The sequence below is a fragment of the Tupaia chinensis genome, unplaced genomic scaffold (assembly GCF_000334495.1).
Source record: "Tupaia chinensis unplaced genomic scaffold, TupChi_1.0 Scaffold000225_1, whole genome shotgun sequence".
Classification (NCBI taxonomy): domain Eukaryota; kingdom Metazoa; phylum Chordata; class Mammalia; order Scandentia; family Tupaiidae; genus Tupaia; species Tupaia belangeri.
This window is the reverse complement of record NW_006159700.1, coordinates 3,374,235-3,394,000: the sequence shown is the minus strand read 5'-3', so window position 1 is coordinate 3,394,000 and position 19,766 is coordinate 3,374,235.

Below are 19,766 nucleotides of genomic sequence, written 5' to 3'. Positions count from 1 at the left end.
CCAGAAACATCACTTTCATGACCAAACATAGCGAGTTTTCTCTGGGAAAATAAATAGTGCCACTCTCTGGATACCTACAGTGGAGATCTAAGAAGCTCTGACATGAACAAGGTATCATAGAAACTGTAGAGATGCCATGAGGTGCAGTCAGTACTGGCCAGAAAGCCAGAGAGGCAGGGTGTAGCTTGCTCTGGAGAAGAAACCACATCACGTAGACTGACCCTGGCAACTCCAGTAAGTGTATCCCTGAGAGTGAATGAGGGAGGATGTTGAACGTTCCCAACACAAGTAATGACAAATGGTGGAGATATTAGTGTGCCAGTGATCCTGAATGAATCAATACACTTTGCATTCTTGGACTATTGTTGTGGTGTGAGATATTACAAAGACTGAGACCACCAAGGAAATGGAAAGGTTCAGGAACCTCTTTATTCCTGGCCAGCAACTGCCACCCTCGTGCCACATGCAGGTAGCATTCGGGACAACATCCCCGACAGGCAGTTTTGCAGAGTATTTAAGCATAAAAACTACAAGGAAATGTTACTTTGAGGGAGGAAGGGTTGCAAGGGTTGCTACACTTTCTTTACCAGCAGTCTGTTATGAAAGCAGTTTACAGACACAAAATGGCATTCAGTTTTTCTTTTGTTTTGTAAGTTGTAACCACATACATCCTTATTTTTCGACTTTTCTCTGGGGGCTAGGCAAGGCCTCTGGGGTGCATCTTAGCCTTACACACCTTATTTTCCTGCAATCTAGCCCATAGCACTATAAAATCATATGGTATACCCACACGGATATACACTTATTATACATTAATAAAAAATATTTAAAAGGGTGGCATGGTGGTTATAAGGCACTAGACTTCCACATGGCCTACCATGGTCTGAGCCCAGGACCCAGCAGCTTGAAAATCATGCCAGGCAGGGACCAGCAGTTAGTATAATGGCTATGTCGCTGGACTCCCATGTAGTCGACCACGGTTCGAGTCTCGGACCTGGTGGCTTAAACTCACTCTGGGCGTGTGTGCGTGCGTGCCCAAGATACCGAGAGGAGAATGGAGGAGAAGGGATTGCAGCATGGCCATTGCCCCGGGGGGTGATTTCTCACTTTCTGTCTCTCTTTGTCTGGCGAGCACACGTGCCCTATAGCAAAAACCTCTTCGAAAAAAAAAAAAAATCATGCCAGGCATGTGTGCATCCCCAAAATCCCAAAGGAAAAATGGAGAAAAAATTGCAGTGGGGCCATACCCCTGGGGGTTGATTTCTCACTTTCTTTCTCACTGTCTCTCTCTCTCTCCAGTGAGAGCACATACCCTATGGCAAAAATCTGAAAAATTTTTTTCTTTTTAAAGAGTTTTTTTCTTTCTGTCTGTCTTTTTTTCTTTCTTTCTTTCTTTCTTTCTTTCTTTCTTTCTTTCTTTCTTTTAACAAGCAATGAGATTGAATTAGTAATAAATAACCTCCCAACAAAGAAAAGTCCAGGTCCTGATGGCTTCACTGCTGAGTTTTACAAAACTTTTTAAGAAAAAGGAACCCCTATCCTACTCACACTGTTTGTAGAGATCCAAAAGGAAGGAACCTTTCCAAACTAATTCTATGAAACCTCCATTACCCTTATTCCCAAAACGGATAAGGATATGACAGAAAAGGGAAACTACAGACCTATATCTCTGATGAATATAGATGCAAAAATTCTCAACAAGATACTTGCTAACCGTATTCAACAGCATATAAAAAAGCTTATTCATCACGACCAGGTGGGCTTTATGCCAGGGATGCAAGGGTGGTTCAACATACGCAAGACCATAAATGTAATACACCATATTAACAGGAAGAAAGATAAAAACCATATGATCATTTAAATTGATATGAAAAAACATTTGACAAAATACGACATCCTTTCATGATTAAGACGCTCAGTAAAATTAGCATAGAAGGATCATTTCTCAGCATAATAAAAGCCATCTATGAAAAACCTATAGCTACCATTATACTGAATGGGGAAAAGCTTAAAACTTTTTCACTAAAAACTGGTACAAGACAAAGCTACCCACTTTTTCCACTCCTAGTCGATATAGTACTGGAAGTCCTAGCCAATGCAATCAGACAAGAGAAGGAAATAAAAGACTTTCCAAAAGCAAAAGAACTGAAATTATTTCTGTTTGCAGATGACATGATTGTTTACATAGAAGACCCAATAGTATCCACAAAATAACTCCTCAAAGTAATAAATGCATTCAGTAAAGTGGCAAGACACAAAATTAACTTACAAAAATCTATAGCATTTCTATATACAAACAAGCAGACAGAGACAGAACTGAATAAAGTAATCCTATTTACCATAGCCACGAGAAGTATAAGGTACTTAGGAATAAAACTAACCAAGGACATCAAAGACCTCTATAGTCAGTAATACTATCTCTAAAAGTACTGCGTTGTCAGAAAAGTCATGACATATTTTTTCTGTTTTTCTGTGCAGAAATGCATCATAACTTTTCAGACACCCCAGTAAGAAGTTAAACAATATCGCTTTATTCAACAAATAGTTATTGAATGTACTACATTCAAGACTGTTCTAAAGAGATGTAGCAATATATAAAACAAAGTCCTTGATCTTTCAGGACTTATATTCCTCTGAAAGCATCAACAAAGAAATTGATAAATGTGTGACATTCAGAAGAATAAAGCAAAGTTTGGTCAAAAGGTCTCTCTAACGAGGTGATTATGAGCAAAGACATGAAGGAAGTGAGAGAATGAGGCATGTAGACAATCTGTGAAAAGAACATTATAAGCTATGTATCAGCAGCTACCTATAAAGTCCTTGAAACAAGTTCATGCTTGGCATATTAAAGTGAAAATCCTTCCATCAGGCCAGGTTGGGAATGGAACAAGACTGGCTAAGTGGAGAACTGAAATAAAAGATTGATTAGAATATCTGGAAAAAATCTGCATATTATTTTCATAAGTTGGACCACCTCCATAGTGGAGCAGTTAAGCACTGTGCAGAAAAGGCCGGATCTCATTTGGCCAACTGAGATTGGAGACTCAGAATGGTGGTTTGAAAAACACAATGAGGGACCAGCAGTTGGTGTAATGGCTATGTCACTGGACTCCCAAGTAGTCAACTGCAGTTTCTGTCCTGGACCTGGTGGTTTAAACTCACACCAAGAGCAGGTGCGTGTGTGCCCAAAAACCCGAGAGGAGAATGGAGGGGAAGAGATTGCGGTGTGGCCATCCCCCTGAGGGGGAGTGACTTCTCTCTTTCCATCTCTCTCTGTCTTTCTGGTGAGCACACTTGCCCTATAGCAAAAACCTCTAAAAAAAAAAGAAAGAAAGAAAGAAAGAAAGAAAGAAAGAAAGAAAGAAAGAAAGGAAGGAAGGAAGGAAGGAAGGAAGGAAGGAAGGAAGGAAGGAAGGAAGGAAGGAAGGAAGAAAGAAAGAAAGAAAGAAAGAAAGAAAGAAAGAAAGAAAGAAAGAAAGAAAAACACAATGAGCAGGCACTGCCCGAGATCCTGAAGGGATGGAGAATTAGAAAAAAAGAATATGGCACAGTTGGCCCCTATTTGTCAATTTCCCTGCACTCCCACGAGCCTTCTGGTATAATAATAAAAAATAAAAATAAATTTAAAAAGTTTTGTAAGCTACCAAAAAATTAAAAGGAATAACATCTACAAAGGAGAATGGTATAGCAGGGAGCAGAGAGTTTCCACTTGTGTAGTCAAGACACGAATTATTACTAGTTGTAAGAAGAGGTTTCTAAACTATCTTTAACCTTTTTAATATGCTTATCTCATTCACACACCACCAGCCAAACCTCAGGAAGCTCCAGAATATAGGCTGCCTCTGCCTTCATTACCACCACTGAGGAAAAAAGTCCTTGCTGATAATTAAATTCAGATATAGGTAACCCAAAATCCAATTACACTGTCTTCTCAAAAAAATTTTTTTTTAAAAAAATGTTGTTTTTCTCACTTTCAAGGTTAGAGGTTAGCGATCTTATTAGTTGTTCAGCAACAATATAGTATCAGCAGCATCTTTCTTTGATTCAGTGACAAAAGATGGCTATTCTACATCCAGCCTCTCATACCAACAAAGCTAATTTTCAAAAAACCCATAGTTAAAGCTGCACAAAATATCTGCTAAACTTCCATTTTCCTCTCAGTGGTCACACTTGTGTTACCTATGAGGGCATCTGGAACTTTGTTTGTATTAATAGACCTAATATTGCTTCTCAATAAATTGAACGATTATAACACAAGCAGCGATCATTCAGAAGTCAAGTAAAGCAAAGATCTGTATTCTAGTTAGCCAGCAAGTCTAATGATGGATCAAGTGTTATTTGACCTACGAATTCTCTATACATTAGAAACAGGAATTGAGATCTTATACCATGAAACATATTGATGTAACCATTAGTAATAATCAAAACATAAAATTATAATAAAAAAAGTTTAAAAGGCTTATTGACATGGTTCTCATGCCTCTCCACCAGCTCTTTATTTAACCCAGAAACAATATATCATATTTTGAATATTTTATATATTTTGAATATTTTTATTATATTTTTAATATTTAAATTGGTTTTTTAGTGTATGGGGAACTAGAAAAGGAAAAGACATAAAGAAAAGAAAAAAAATAGCCCATACAATGTTTGAAAGAGCAAAATGTGAGCCTGACTTAGTTGGGGTATTCCTTTCAAGAACCCATAATCTTAGTCTAATTGGAAGCCAATTATACGATACTAACTGAAGGATTCTACAAGTCATCTGACCAGTACTCTTCAAAACTGTCAAAATCATCAGCTACAAGGAATATCTGATAATCTGGTAGAGTAAAGAGGACCCTAGTGAGAAATGGTGACTACATGTTATAGAGTATCCCAGATAAAATTCTGGAGTAGAAAAGAGATATTAGGTAAAAAATAAGAAAATCTGAATAACTTGACTTAATAATAATGCAATGATATTGGTTCATTTATTGTGACAAATGTGCCATAACAAGACATTAGCCATAGAGGATGTTAAGTGTGGGACCTATGAAAACTCCCTATACTATCTTCACAAATTTTCTATAAATCAAATAGAATCATTCTAAAATTAAAGGTTTATTTTTAAAATATGGTCCTAACATTCATTTTAGTGGCTTCAAAAAATGCCACATGGATCTTGTTTGATCTTGTTCATCTCTAATCTGGACCACATTTGCCATTAATCTGGAAAAATATACTAAAATTACATGTTATAAGTAATAATGCCATTTAGCCTAAGTAGTTCGAACCAGTTTCAAGATCCTTAGAACTGATGGCACCCTTCCAGTTTCCTCAGGATATATGTGGGTTGGAATTTCTTCATCAGACTTCTCTTTTTTAGAAACGGAAGAGTGAGGGGTCAGCAGGTGGCATGGTGGTTAAGGGTGCTGGACTCCCACATAGCTGACAATAGTTTGAGTCCTGAACCTGGTGACTTGCTTTCTCACTTTCCATCTCTCTCACTCTCTCTCACTCTGTCCTTCGGTCAAATTAAAACAAATAAATAAGTAAATAAATATAAAATATAAAAAAAAAAAGAAATGGAAGAGTGAAACCATGTCATGAGTAACATAGAAAACACATAGATCTTTATCTTTGATGTCTGTTACATTAAATCTGAACAATGACAATTGTGGATATTTTTAAGAATGAAGAATGACTACAAACACTACTTCTGGGGCAGGCAAATCTGACTCTACTACCCAATGCCTCAATTCTTTTGGACAAGTCATTTAAATTTTCTCCTCATTTTTCCCAGTTTTAAAGTAGATATAGTACTACTATTCACCTCATAGGCTCATTGTGTAACTTACATGAAAGAATGCATGGGAATCATTTACATCAGGACTTACACACAGTTAGCTTTCAGAAAATACTAGCCAGATTTTTAGCGTCTGTAGAAGTTGTCCTCACTTATTATGATCATCACTAGATAAATTTGCCTAATATTTCTGGTTCTGTCTCATTCCATTTTAGACACAAGTTGCCCTTTCTGATCTTCTTTTGCTTAGGTGGTGCATGTGATTCATTGTGGCCAAAAGACTATGAATGAAAATGATGCATGTCACTTCCAAGCTGATAGATCCTGCAGACTCTGGTACAGGATTATTTGTGTTCAGGCAGAGGGCTGACCATCTTATCAGCCTCAGTCCCTAGCTGACATCAGTAAGAAAAGCTCTGAGGTTGACTTATAATGAACACACAGTGTAAGAAGTATGCCTTTCAGACCGTAAGTCACTAACATCCAATGTAAGGACATACCTGTCCTCACTGACACACTTGAGTTCTCAACATTAAGAACAAGTGTCTTGGGGCCAGTAGGTGGCATGGTGGTTAAGGGATCTGGCCTCCTACAAGGCCAACTGCAGTTCCAGTCCCAGACCTGGCGGCTTGCTCTCTCTCTCTCTCTCTCTCTCTCTCTCTCTCTCACTCTGTCCATCTGGTCAAATTAAAAATAAATAAGTTAATTAAAAAGTTAAATAAAATAATTCTAAAAAAATAAAAGAACAAGTGTCTTATAGTCTGTAACTAGGATCAATATGCCTTGTTGAAGCACTTACTTACACAGCCCTGCTTCTATTACCAGAATGGTTTAAAATGCTGAGAATGCCAAGCTAAAGTACAATATTTAATGCAGTATTACCTGTTTTATACAAAAATATCAGAACTTTTCAGTCTGAGCCATGCTTCCATTCCCACTCAGATTTTCCATGTTACTCCACAGGTTTCTCTGCCTTCAAGGATCTTTTCAAACTTCATTTAATTATCATAGTTTTTTCAAAGCAGAATAATCAATCAATTATTTGGTTTACAAAAGTCTTTTAATTCTATTCTCTAACATTTGAAAATCGAAGTAATCAATGATCACTTTTATTTGTTTATTTGTTGTTTTTTCTACAGGGTACATGCACTTACTGGAGAGAGAGACACAGACAGAGTGGGGAGGGAGTGAGAAATCACCCCCAGGGGAATGGCCATGATGTAGTCCCTTCTCCATTCTTTTCTCAAGATCTCAGGCACACACACACATGTGCTTGGAGTGTTTCTAGGTCCAGGATTTAAATCACAAGGTCAGCAAGGTGGTATCCAGCCACCTTAATCACCACACCACTGGCTGGTCCTGATCACTTTTTTGTTGTTATTCAATATGGCAACAAACCCAAGGATCAACTTATATATAGACATGTTTGGATAACAAGAACTTTGCTGGGGTGTTTTGTTGTTTAGGATGTGGTCATTTTGGTTGTTTTGCTGTTACTTTATGACTCTGAGTTACCCTCCAGTGTACTATGTGTGTCTATGCCTAGGACAGAATTCTCTTAAGGATATATTGTTTTAGGGGGAAAGAAAATGAAAACACAGAACAAGTAGAGTGAATGCCTCTGTCAGTTGCTCTTCTTGAATATGAGCATCCTTTGCAAAAATGAGCATTGTTCCTCTAATGCCAGACTATATATGAAACTTTTCCATGCTTGAAAAATAATTCTGCTTTACCTTTTGAAGTCCTGGATCCATCCAACACTTGGTAACACTCAGTTTTTCCAGGACAAAGTTAAGTTGAAAACGTCCTTTGCATCCTGACTAATAATAATTCACATTCGTAGCACATTTTTCCATCTGTGGTATTTTATTTAGTGCTCACAAAAATCCCAAAAGATGGTGTAAGAAAAGTTATCTTTATTTTATACAGAGAAAAAACTAAAGTTGAGATGAAATCACTGATTTCCAGAAGGTTGCATACCACAACTACCATGTGAGGACGAGCAAGATGCCAGTTCATCTAACTTGATACCTTCCCACTAGCAACTCTGCTTCTGTCAGGAACAGTGTCAAAGACATAATTTCTGAGGCTGCTCCCATAGCATAAGGGTTAGTCACTGTGCAGAGAGAGCTGGATCTCACATGGCTGACTGTGGTTTGAATCCTGGCCCCAACAGCATGCTTGGATGCCCAGGATGCTGACAAGATGAAAAAATGCAGAAAAAAGGATTGTGGTAAGACCAGATCCCATCGGGAGGTTCTGTCTGTCTTGCCTCCTCTCTCTTTTATGCATGTACATGTATCTACTGACAAAAAAAGGAAACAATTCCTAAGTCTGGTGGTACCAAACTGAACTGCACTGTTGGAAGACACATGACTGACTGCCAGTTTTGATTACCAAGTTGGCTTAATAACCCTCCAGCTGTGGACCATTGTGCCCAAGATCCTGATGAGCTGGAGGACTGAGAAAAGAGGATTGCTACACGAGAGTGCTTCCCTTTTGTTCTCCCTCTCTCTTTTGTGTGTACACACATTATCATGAATAAAATTAATAAACTTTTTGAAAAAGTATTAATTTCTGGGACCAGCAGGTGGTGTGGTGGTTAGGGCACTGGAATCCCACATGGCCAACTGCAGTTTCAATTCCAGACCTGGAGACTTGAAAATCACTCCAGATGTGTGTGCATGTGTACCCAAAATCTCAGAAATAGAATGGAAGAGAAGGAATTGTGGCATGGCCATCCCCCGTAGGGGGTGATTTCTCACTTTCCCTCTCACTATCTCTGTCTTTCTCAGTCATGCACACACACACCTTGTGGCAACAACCTTACAAGAGGAAAAAAAAATGTTCATTTCTGAGTTACAGGTAAAAGCGACATTTTGAAGTAAAAGGGCACAGAGTTTTATAGATATATACTCCACACCAGAATGGTGGTGTAGGGGTAAAATCCGAGACTCTGCAGGGCAATTCCAAATGGATAAGTGCCTCTTTGAGTCCAGAGATCTAAGTATGACAAACACGTGTTTGCCCATGACCTGGAGCAGGCTAAAGACCTGTCTTTCTCATTCATAGAAGGACTAAATAAATAAATAAATATGTGGATACACACACACACACACACACACACACACACACTCATCATCATCATCATCTCCCTGAGGAAATGCCCTTGTTAAGAAAGGATATCCTTTGCAGATTAATTTCTCTGACTTTTATGATATTTTCTCTTAATAGCTATAACTAGAGAGTCTGTGCATTAAGCAAGCGATGAGCAGCAGAGGCACAAACACTGTGGTTTCACAAATCATTTAATTAGGATGTTGGCCATCTTCTCGAGCCATCCCAGTAAGACATTTTATATCACTATCATAACAGCGCCTTGGACCTACGTTTCTGACACCGCCTTATTCTATCAGGCAGCCATGTATTTAATTACACTTCAAGCTAAGTGCCTGAATTCTCTGGTGGCTTAAGGGTGCTTCTACAGAAGCTCGCATGTAGGAAAGGAAAAAAAAAACATGACTAAAGACAGAAGAGAGCACTAAATGGCATAAGCAGGTCAGATTGCAGAGTTCAGCATCACATTTAGAAAATTACAGTCGAGCAGCTTTTAGATGCATCCTAACTGTCCATTTTCATGTGTACTCCTGCCAAGCACTAGATCAGTAGGGCTGCATTAAAAAGCTCAAATAGCACACTCAACTTCAAAACTATAGGGCTTATTTATTCCTAGTTTTCAGCTGGCAATCATGAAAAGCACTTTTGAGAAGCAAAAGTTGAAGAAATAACTTACAGTGAATGGAAAATGTTAGGAAAGTGAGGGCTAGACAATTCTATGAGTCACTACTGAGATAGCTAAGGGATAGGGATTCCAGTCCACTCATTAAAGTGTGGGTTGAAACGTTGCTTTATTTTTCAAGAATTTCCATGGGAGGCGTCTGGAGGGAAAAACGGGAGGTGGTCACTCAACTACAGTCAGAACAGGCCTGTCTTGGGAGTAGTGAGATACTGGCACAACTGAAAAGACACTGCATAGTACAGACAGGATTTTCAGTCTTAGTGATTTTAAGAGGCTTCACTGCACTATTTCAAAAGTAAATTCCTCAAAAATTATTCTAAATGAACAAACCTAGCTTTCAAATTATTTTCAATTTATTTCTGTATTCATAAATACAATATAGGATATATAGGATTTGTTTTGCCTAAGACTTAAAAATCTTAGAATGTTTATTTATAGTAAGGGAAAAGTAGCCTCAGAAAATAATTTTATATTCAGAGTTTTTCTTAGTGAGAGATTTTTGTTATGGGATGCTTGTGGTTGCCGGAGAGATAGATACAGACAGACAGAAAGTGAAAAATGATCCCCCAGGGGGGATGGCCACACTAAAATCCCTTCTCCTCCATTCTCCACTCAGGATTTTGGGCACTCACACACACACATGCCCAGTGCTATTTTTTAATTTATTTTATTTATGTATGTATATATTTATTTATGAAGAGGTTTTTGCTATAGGGCATATGCGCTCGCCAGAAAGACAGAGAGACAAAAAGCAAGAAATCACCCCCCGGGGGGATGGCCACACTGCAATCCCTTCTCCTCCATTCTCCTCTTGGGATCCTGGGCACGCACGCACATGCTCCGGGCATGATTTAAGCCACCAGGTCTGGGACTTGAACCATGGTCGCCTACATGGGAGTTCAGCGACATAGTCATTACGCTAACTGCTGGCCCTGCCCAGTGCTAGTTTTAAGACGCCAGGTCTGGGACTTGAACTGCTGTCGACTACGTGGGAGTCCAGTGACATAATCATTACTCCATCTGATGGCCTCAGATTCAGTTTTTGTAGGAAAAATATTGTTACTTTTTTTTTAAGAGATTTTTGCTATAGGGCACATGTGCTCGCCGGTTAGACAGAGAGAGACAAAAAGTAAAAACTCACTCCCCAAGGGGGATGGCCATACCACAATCCCTTCCCCTCCATTCTCCTCTCAGGATTTTGGGCATGCACACACACATGTCTAACATGAGTTTCAAGCCATGGGCCCAGGACTCAAACCATGGTCAACCAGGTCACTATGCCACCTGCTGACCCCCAAATTAGTCTTTTAAAAAAATAGGAGCAAAATGAACCTAAGAACAAATGTTTACCTTGTAGATAATAATTTAGAGCAATTCTATAACGTCTATTACTCACCTTCTAGGATAAAAGCTTTTAGACAATCTGCCCAAACTTGAGAAGTATCAGCTGCATTCCTGAGAGGCTATGAAGTGCACTAATTAAGGACAAAAAAAAAAAAAAATCTCTGCTTGTGTCGCTTATTATCTTAAAGTTTCAGTGCCCTCTGTAAAAATAAAAATATAATGGTATCAAATTCAAAGCTATTGTAATTTTTTTAAAAGAACATTTGTAAAGTACTTAGCACATAATCGATGGTAGTTATGATTAAAATCATTAAAGGTTTGAAAGGGTTTTATTCCACAAAAAGTTTAAAGAAAGAGTGAATAAATAATATTTGCCCTTCCAGTTTTGTTACAGACTACTGAGAGTTGTATAACCGTGGCACAAGTTCAAGAAATGCAGGTCCCTTGACTTGGGAGTGGAAAAGTCCCATTTTCAGGGTCCTTTTCTATTCAGTTCAACAAATATGTGATAACTCCTGTCATCTCAAAAGATGGTCTATTCCTGCTTTCAGGAAGTTATTTCTGATGCTTTGACAAGATTTACACACATGAAGCAAGGAAACAAGTGATTAGGTACTACAATTAGTGATATGGTAAGGATTATACAAAGAGTACTTACTGATAAACCATGTTAAAGTATAAGATTTAGAGTCATTGCACAAAAAGAACTAGCTGCAAAATCATCATAATTAATCTAAATATATCTCAAATGCCATAGTCTGCTAGCCTAGTGAAATGCTGATTACTTTCGATTACTTTCCTTTGGACATCTAGTTTACTCATGCTTTCTAAATTAAACAGGAAGTCCACTAACTGGTTTTGTTTAACTGAATTTTAAATTTAAACATTTACCTAATAATTTCTCAAACATTTCAAGATACAAAGTTATGACTGTGTTCTATCCTGTCATAATACAAAAGTCTTCAAGGATTTTCAAAACTGGGTATTACATACGAACAAGAGACGAAGAGCAACAGCGCTGGAGAGCTCAACAGATGTCCAGAACGCACTAAAAGAAGATCAGAAAAGAAAGTCTGCCCCCTGCTGTTTATGAGATGAACAAAGATTCAGCTGTATCTGGAGCGAGTCATAGCTAATTTCTTAGTTCCTGATTCCAGCATGTTGATGCAAGTTGGTAACCATGCATGTGTATTGTAATGAACTAAGAGTTATTGCAAACAGTTGTAGTCTTTGTCTTTCTCCTCTGGCATTATCGAGCTGTGATCTGATGTTTGCCTTTTTAAACATCTAAAGGTAAAGGATGATGTGTTTACCTAAGTATAATTGTATAGTTTTCTTTTAAAGAGAGGTTTGTGCTATAGGGTACATGCAGTTGCCAGAGAGACAGAAGGTGAGAAATCATCCCCTAGGGGCGATGGCCATGTCGCAATCCCTCCTCCCCATTCTCCTCCCGGGATCTTGGTCACATAGGCACATGTGCCCAGGGTGATTTTCAAGCCATCAGGTCCAGGACTTGAACCATGGTCAACCATGTGGGAATCCAGCAACATAACCGCTATCCTATTTGCTGGTCCTGATTGGATAGTTTTTAAAAAGCACTACATGTAAGCCAGCAGGTGGCATGGTAGCTAGGGTGCTGGACTTCCACATGGCTGATCACAGTTCGAGTCCTGGACCTAGTGGCTTTCTTTCTCTCTCTGTCTCTTTCTGGTCAAATTGAAGAATAATAATTAATTAATTTAATTTAATTAATAATTAAAATTTTAAAAAACACTACGTGAAATATCTGGCAGTTAATAATGTAACTGCCTAGAGGTAAAACAAATGGAATCATAGGAAGCACCATCATCCCTTCTGCCTTGAGCCACAACCACAAACCAAAATTAAACACATAAGAAACTCAGTGAGTTGACAGGAACCCTAGTGCTTATAAACTCCCCATTGCTTTGATTGTTTCATATAATGCCATGAACTAACTTTTCAAATATTAATTATTTCAGTCATTTTTGTACACCCTTTTAGGATTCAAGATACATTTATAATTAGGAAGCAGTATAATATTCTGGTTATGAACACAGACTTCGGATCTAATCACCTGCTTTCAAATCTCACTTTATACTGCTGAGCAGCTGAATAAACTTGTGCTAGTTACTAAATACTTATGCCCCATTTTTCTTATCCATAAAGTAGAGATCATAGTTACAGCTCCCTCACAGGGTTATGTATGATTTAATAAACATAAAGAATAGCTTCTGGCATAAGTGATTACAAACATCAACATTACTTATTATTGTTATTATTTCTTCACTTTATTATATATTGTCATAGTGTTTCATGAAAAAATAAGGCTTTTAAACTGAAATCACTAAAATATACTACAGAATCTATTAATAGACAACAAATATACATCTGTGGGAAATAACAGAACTTTGCAGACATATACAAATGAACTCAAAGAAATCTATAAAGTTATCTGTGTCTATGAATATGAAAAAAAGAACATTACAATGATACACAATAATATTGATATAAATGCTTTTATTTAAAACCTAACAATAAACTTAACTCAAGGTGACTTTAAATCCTAAAACAGGGCCAGCAGATGGCATGATGGTCAAGACACTGGATTCCCACATGACCAACCACAGTTTGAGTCACAGACTCAGCAGCTTTAAGTGTATGCGCCCAAAATCCCAAGAGGAGAATGGAGGAAAAGGGACTATGATGTGGTCACACACACACACACACACACACCATCGGGGAGTGATTTCTCACTTTCCCTCTCTCTGTTTCTGGTGAGCACATGTGTCCTATGGCACAAACCTCAAAAAACAAACACACATACAAACAAACAAACAAAAAGGAATTTGTTGGCTCAGAGAACTAAAAAATCCAGAGATAACAAATAAAGTCAGATCCAGTGGTCAAATCATAACACAAAATATCTAACTTTAGTATCTCAATATTCTGTCTACAATTTAATTCTTAATCAGCAAGCATGAGCATTCATTCCCAGAATTCTCAGGAGGACTTGAGATTCTCTATTATTACATCAACTTAGGTCACTGGCCCCTCATCTCTGACAAAATAACTGAAATACACTGATTGGTTTAGCTTTCCAGAAAAGCATATGGGCCCAAATGAAATGAAAAGCCGGATATGAATAGGATGAGAAGAAAACTTATTTTAACAAGACAAACAACAAATGCAGATCTATGCAGAGTTGTAGGTAAGTAGAATCTAATAAAAATTCCAATGTGATTTTGGATGTTCATTTTATAATGTAATTATTAAAATTTGTAGAAAAATACAGGGGCAGCAGATAACATAATGATTACGTTGCTGGACTCCCACATATTCGACTACAGTTTGAGCCCCAGACCCATAGCTTAAAACTCAGGCCAGGCACATGTGCATGTGTGCCCAGAATCCTGAGAAGAGACTGGAGGAGAAAGGACTGAGGCATGGCCATCGCCCCTGAGAGGTGATTGCTCACTTTCTGTCTCTCTGTATCTCTCTGCCCCTTCAGCCAGCACACACAACCCATAGCAAAAATCTCTCTCAAAATTAAAAAATTCTAGAAAAATACACATGCAAAAAGTGCTAATGGAGGGGGGACAAGAGTATTTTGGGGGATAACAATATGATCTATAATATATTAGACATATAAAGCTCTGATAATTAAAACAGTGGAGTGCAAATATAAAAGTAAGCAGACAAACATCTTCCATTCTGATTGCATGTCATATATATAAGTGGATATAGAACAAAATTCAAGAAATTTGTACACTAAAAATGAATAGCTTTCATCAAATATGATTTCTCTGACTTGGGAATGACTTCCATCATATGAAAACAATTGAAAAAATAAAACTGAAAATATTGTTAAATATTATTACTTAATATAAATGAATAAAAATACATTTTACCCTAAACAAAGTTTATAACAAAGTCAAATGGCAAACATTCCAAAAAACATATTTGTCTTATACTTATTGAGAATTAGCAATAAAACATTCCAAGAGACCAATTATTTAAATGTCAAAATGTACAAGAAAAATTATAAATGACATAGATATACTTCTAAAAGAATTCTGAATAACATGAAAAATTTGTTAACTTGACTAATGATCAGAGTAATATATGTTAAAGCAATGAAGTATATTCTTTTGATCTTCAAAAGAGAAAAATTAAAATATATCATAATGTTAATATTGGTATACATTAGAAAAGTACTTTCACATACATGTGACAGAATTTTATATTGATTAAATTCCTTTCTGAAAAAAACAATTTGCATCAATAATCTCAATTATATTTTAATCCACTTACACAACCAACTCCATTTTTAAAATCTATCTTAAAGACATAATTTTAGAATACAAAGATTTATACACAAAGTATTCACTATGGCATTATCAAGAAAAAATTTTTAAAATTCCATAGAAAGGAAATATTAAGATTATAAATATGTTCAGCAATTAAATGCCAAAGCTAAACAAATAAAAGAATATTTATGAGAAAATTCTAAATGTTGACAGAAAAAGTGTATCAAATCTATGTATTTGTTGGTGTTTGTGTGTGTATAATATTATTGAATAAAATTGGAGAAAAATAACAAAAATTGTCACAGTCTCTTTGGGTGGGGTATCGGTGATTTTTATTTTCTTACTTATAACAATTTCTATAGTGCCAACTTTAAATATCTCATCAAAAACAATTTTTTATGTTTTAATATTAGTTCATGTGCTCACCAGATACGAGAGAGAAAGAGAAAAGGAAAGTGAGAAGTCACCCAAAAGGGGGTGGCCATGGTGGAATCCCTTCTCCATTCTTCTCTCAGGATTTTGAGCACGCATGGACATGCATCTGGCATTATTTTCAAGCTGCCAGATCCAGGACTTGAACTATGGAGTTGACTGTGAACAATTCAGCTCCCTTAATCTCTTATGCCACCTGCTGGCCCTCAAATGCATTTTTAACCTATTATATAAACTTTCATTTACACTTAAATTATTCTGAGTTATTTGCAAAATAAACATTTTTTTGTAAAGATAACATTTACAAACTCAAATGCATGAAAATTGAACAACATGCTGAACAACCAATGGGTCAATAAAAAAATTAAAGAGAAAAATTTTTTTTAAATCTTGATACAAATAAGAATGGAAACATAACCTAACTAAACTTGTAAGATGTTGGGACCAGCAGATGGTGTAATGGTTATGTTGCTGGACTCCCACATAGTTGACCGCCGTTTGAGTCCCAGACCCAGCAACTTAAAACTCACGCTGGGTGCGTGTGCATACATGCCCAAAACCCAGAGAGGCAAAGAAGGAGAAAGGATTGTGGTACAGCCATCCCCCCAAAGAGGTGATTTCTTGCTATCTGTCTCTCTGTCTCTCAGGCGAGCACATGCGTTCTATAGCAAAAATATCTCCAAAAAGAGAGAGAGAGATGTAGACAAAGCAGTAGGAGAGAAGTCTATAATAATACATGTCTGTATTTGTGGAGGGGGGTGGGTGAAGGATATTAAATAAACAACCTAAGTTTACACTCATAGAACTTAAGAAAAAAAAAAAAAAAACTAAGCTCAACAGTTCAACATTATCAGAAGATAGACCCTAAGAAGATTAAGGCATAATCAATAAAAGACCAGAAAACAATAGAACAAAATTAACAAAAATAGGTGACTTTTTGAAAAAATAAACAAAATGGCAATTAACTTAGATGAACTAAGAGAATAAGACTCAAATGAATAAAATCAGAATTTAAAGAGGAGAAATTACAACTGATACCACAGGATCATGTGCCAAGAATCGTAAGAGACTACTATATATAATTATGTTTCAACAAATTGGATAACCTAGAAGAAATGGATAAATTCTTAGACATATACAACCTACCAAGACTGAATTATGAAAATATAGAAAACCTGAACAGATCAATAATGAGTAAAGAGATAAAATCAGTAATAAAAAGTCTCCCGTCAATGAAAAGCTCAGGACCTGATGCTTCACTGTGATGTTCTACCAAACTTAAAAAGATTAAAAGTCTTTCTCAAACTCTTCCAAAAAAATTAGAGCAAAGGGAATATTTCCTAGTATATTTTATGAGGCAATAATATCCTGATGCTAAAGCCAGGCAAGAATACCACAAGAAAAGAAAATTACAATATCCTTGATGAAGAAAAATGGAAAAATCCTCAACAAAATATTGCCAAAACAAATTCAACAACACATTAAAATGTTATTTACTATGATCAAATTATATTTGTGTACAAAAAATATATATTTGGATAGATTAAATATATTTGGGATTCCATCTTACAGACAGTAATTCAAACAATTTGTAAGGATAAGATGATTCTAGATGAGAATATAGAGTACAAAATAGAAGCAGCTTGTGAACTAAATTGAGGCACTAAAATATTTTAAAATCTATGAAAGAAATAATTTGATAAGGGAGCCTGAAACAAAATTGTCTGAAAGAAAACTAAAAGAGTGGTGGTATGATAGCCAGAGAAGTATTTGCTAAAATGTAGAATTTCCAGTAATGTGGAATGCTCAGTAAGCAGAATGTTGCTGGATGGTCAAGGAAGTTGAAGACACAAAATTTACACCGAGTTTATGACTTAAAGGTAAATGGAGCAAGAGCTGTTTGAAAGAAAGTTGCTATGGAAATAACCAGATTGAAAAGTAAAGAGTGAGTTCACCGTGAAAAATATAGACAGCACATGTAGACAACTCTTCCAAAATTTTCCTAATAGAATAACAAGACCCTAGAATTTTTTTTCTTTTTATGGAGAGGTTTTTGCTATAGGGCGCGTGCGCTCGCCAGACAGACAGAGAGAGACAGAGAGACAGAAAGCGAGAAATCACCCCCCGGGGGGATGGCCACACCGCAATCCCTTCTCCTCCATTCTCCTCTCAGGATCTTGGGCACGCACGCACACGCGCCCGGCGTGAGTTTAAGCCACCGGGTCCGGCACTCGAACCACGGTTGACTACATGGGAGTCCAGCAACATAGCCATTACGCTAACTGCTGGTCCGAAGACCCTAGAATTTGATAGAAAGTGGTCAGATATGGAGGATCTATTGCTGAGTGAAGTAAGCTAGGCTATGAAAGAAAGATATTCTATGCATCCACTCAATATATACCGACTATTCACACTCTATGGTAGAGAGCGAAAAATTGGAGGACATAAAAGCAGTGAAGGTACTTAACGAGAATAGGGCAGTGTGGAATGGGGGAGGTGAAGAGAAGAGGAGAAAGATAGCAAGAGAACAATAGAGAGACAGGACATTAGTGAGCAGCAGATATGGCTTATTACCTGTTGATGATGACATGTATAGTATTCTCAACTGGTCTGAGAAGTATTTCGTGATAGGTAAAGTCTTTTTACAAGCAAAATGAGAAATAGTGATTGACTGTTTTAAAAAATAATTAGAATAATAATAATAATAATTGGGAAAATCATAGAAAAGATATTGAATGTTGAAGCGGGGAGATTAATGTCTCTGTATTGACTGACATGCATGGCATTCCCTTTTGAAAAAGCAATGTAATACACTGTAAAGTTATATGTAATCCAATGTAATATAAAGAAGATTATGATGATAATAAAAATTTAAAAAAAGGAAAACCAAAAAAAAATGTTCTAATGGAAGGTTTACAGAAGGAAGAAGTAATATAGAAATAGGTGAGGATTTTTGTTGATAAACACACACATATTATATATAGTGAATCTAAACTTTTAGAATAAATTTTCATTCACATATACTAATCATATGTGAATATCATTAAAAACTCAAAGCAAGGGAAAATTTCTCTCTGCAAGAAAAGACTGTTGAATTAGGGAGGCCATCAGTAATGCAAAGTCTTTATTTTTCCCCATCTTTTTCTTTTTAAGAATTATTTGTTTATTTAATTCCACTTTTTATTATTATTTTTTAAATTGACCAAAGAGAGAGAAAAAGGGAAAGGGAGAAAACAAGTTGCCAGGACTGTGACTGGAATCATGGTCAGCCATGTGGAAATCCAGTGTCTTTGACCATCATCTCACCTGCCAGCCCTCCCCCCATTTTAAGTGTTGTTTATTTTCAAAAAGAAACATGCTTCATTTTCTATTTCAGTTCTTCTCAACTATGGCTTACCCAGGGGCACAATACAAAAAAGGAGTAATCACAACTTTGCCCTAGAACAAAATCATTTTCTTACCTAATTTGACTCCTAAAGTAGAGATATACAAATTCTTAAGCAATGGCATTGTGGTATGTTCTAAAGTAGTGGGCCACTTCTGGACACCAGGCTGCCTGCAGCTGCAGGCCCTTACACCCAGGACCCTCGTGCATCCCCAACCCTACTCGTCTCTGGACTTCAGGTTGGTTCCTTGGGACTTTAAGACAAACTCGCACGCCCCCCACCCCACCTGCAAACCAGTTCAAGCCATCCAGCAGTTCCAGACATCAGGCTGCCTGCGGCTGCAGGCCTTACACCCAGCACTGTCGCTCATCCTCTGCATCTTCCCCAGTTGTCTTTGGACTCTGAATTTTTCGATGCGTGCCCACACGATTTTTTTTTTTCTTTGCTCTTGATGTGTTGCTTACTAGGTCAGTTGGAGGTTCACCGCTCCTTAGAAACAGGGAGGACTTTGGGTCACTTTGGACCAGTGACAACAGTACATGGTACTGGTGAGCAATAGGCAGACCAACCATAAGAGAAATCATCAATTTTCTAATCCTGTACAACTTTTAATATTCAGAGATACCTTAAATAAGTTAGGAAGCAACATATAGATCACCTGATGACTAGGAACAATCACAGAGGCTCAA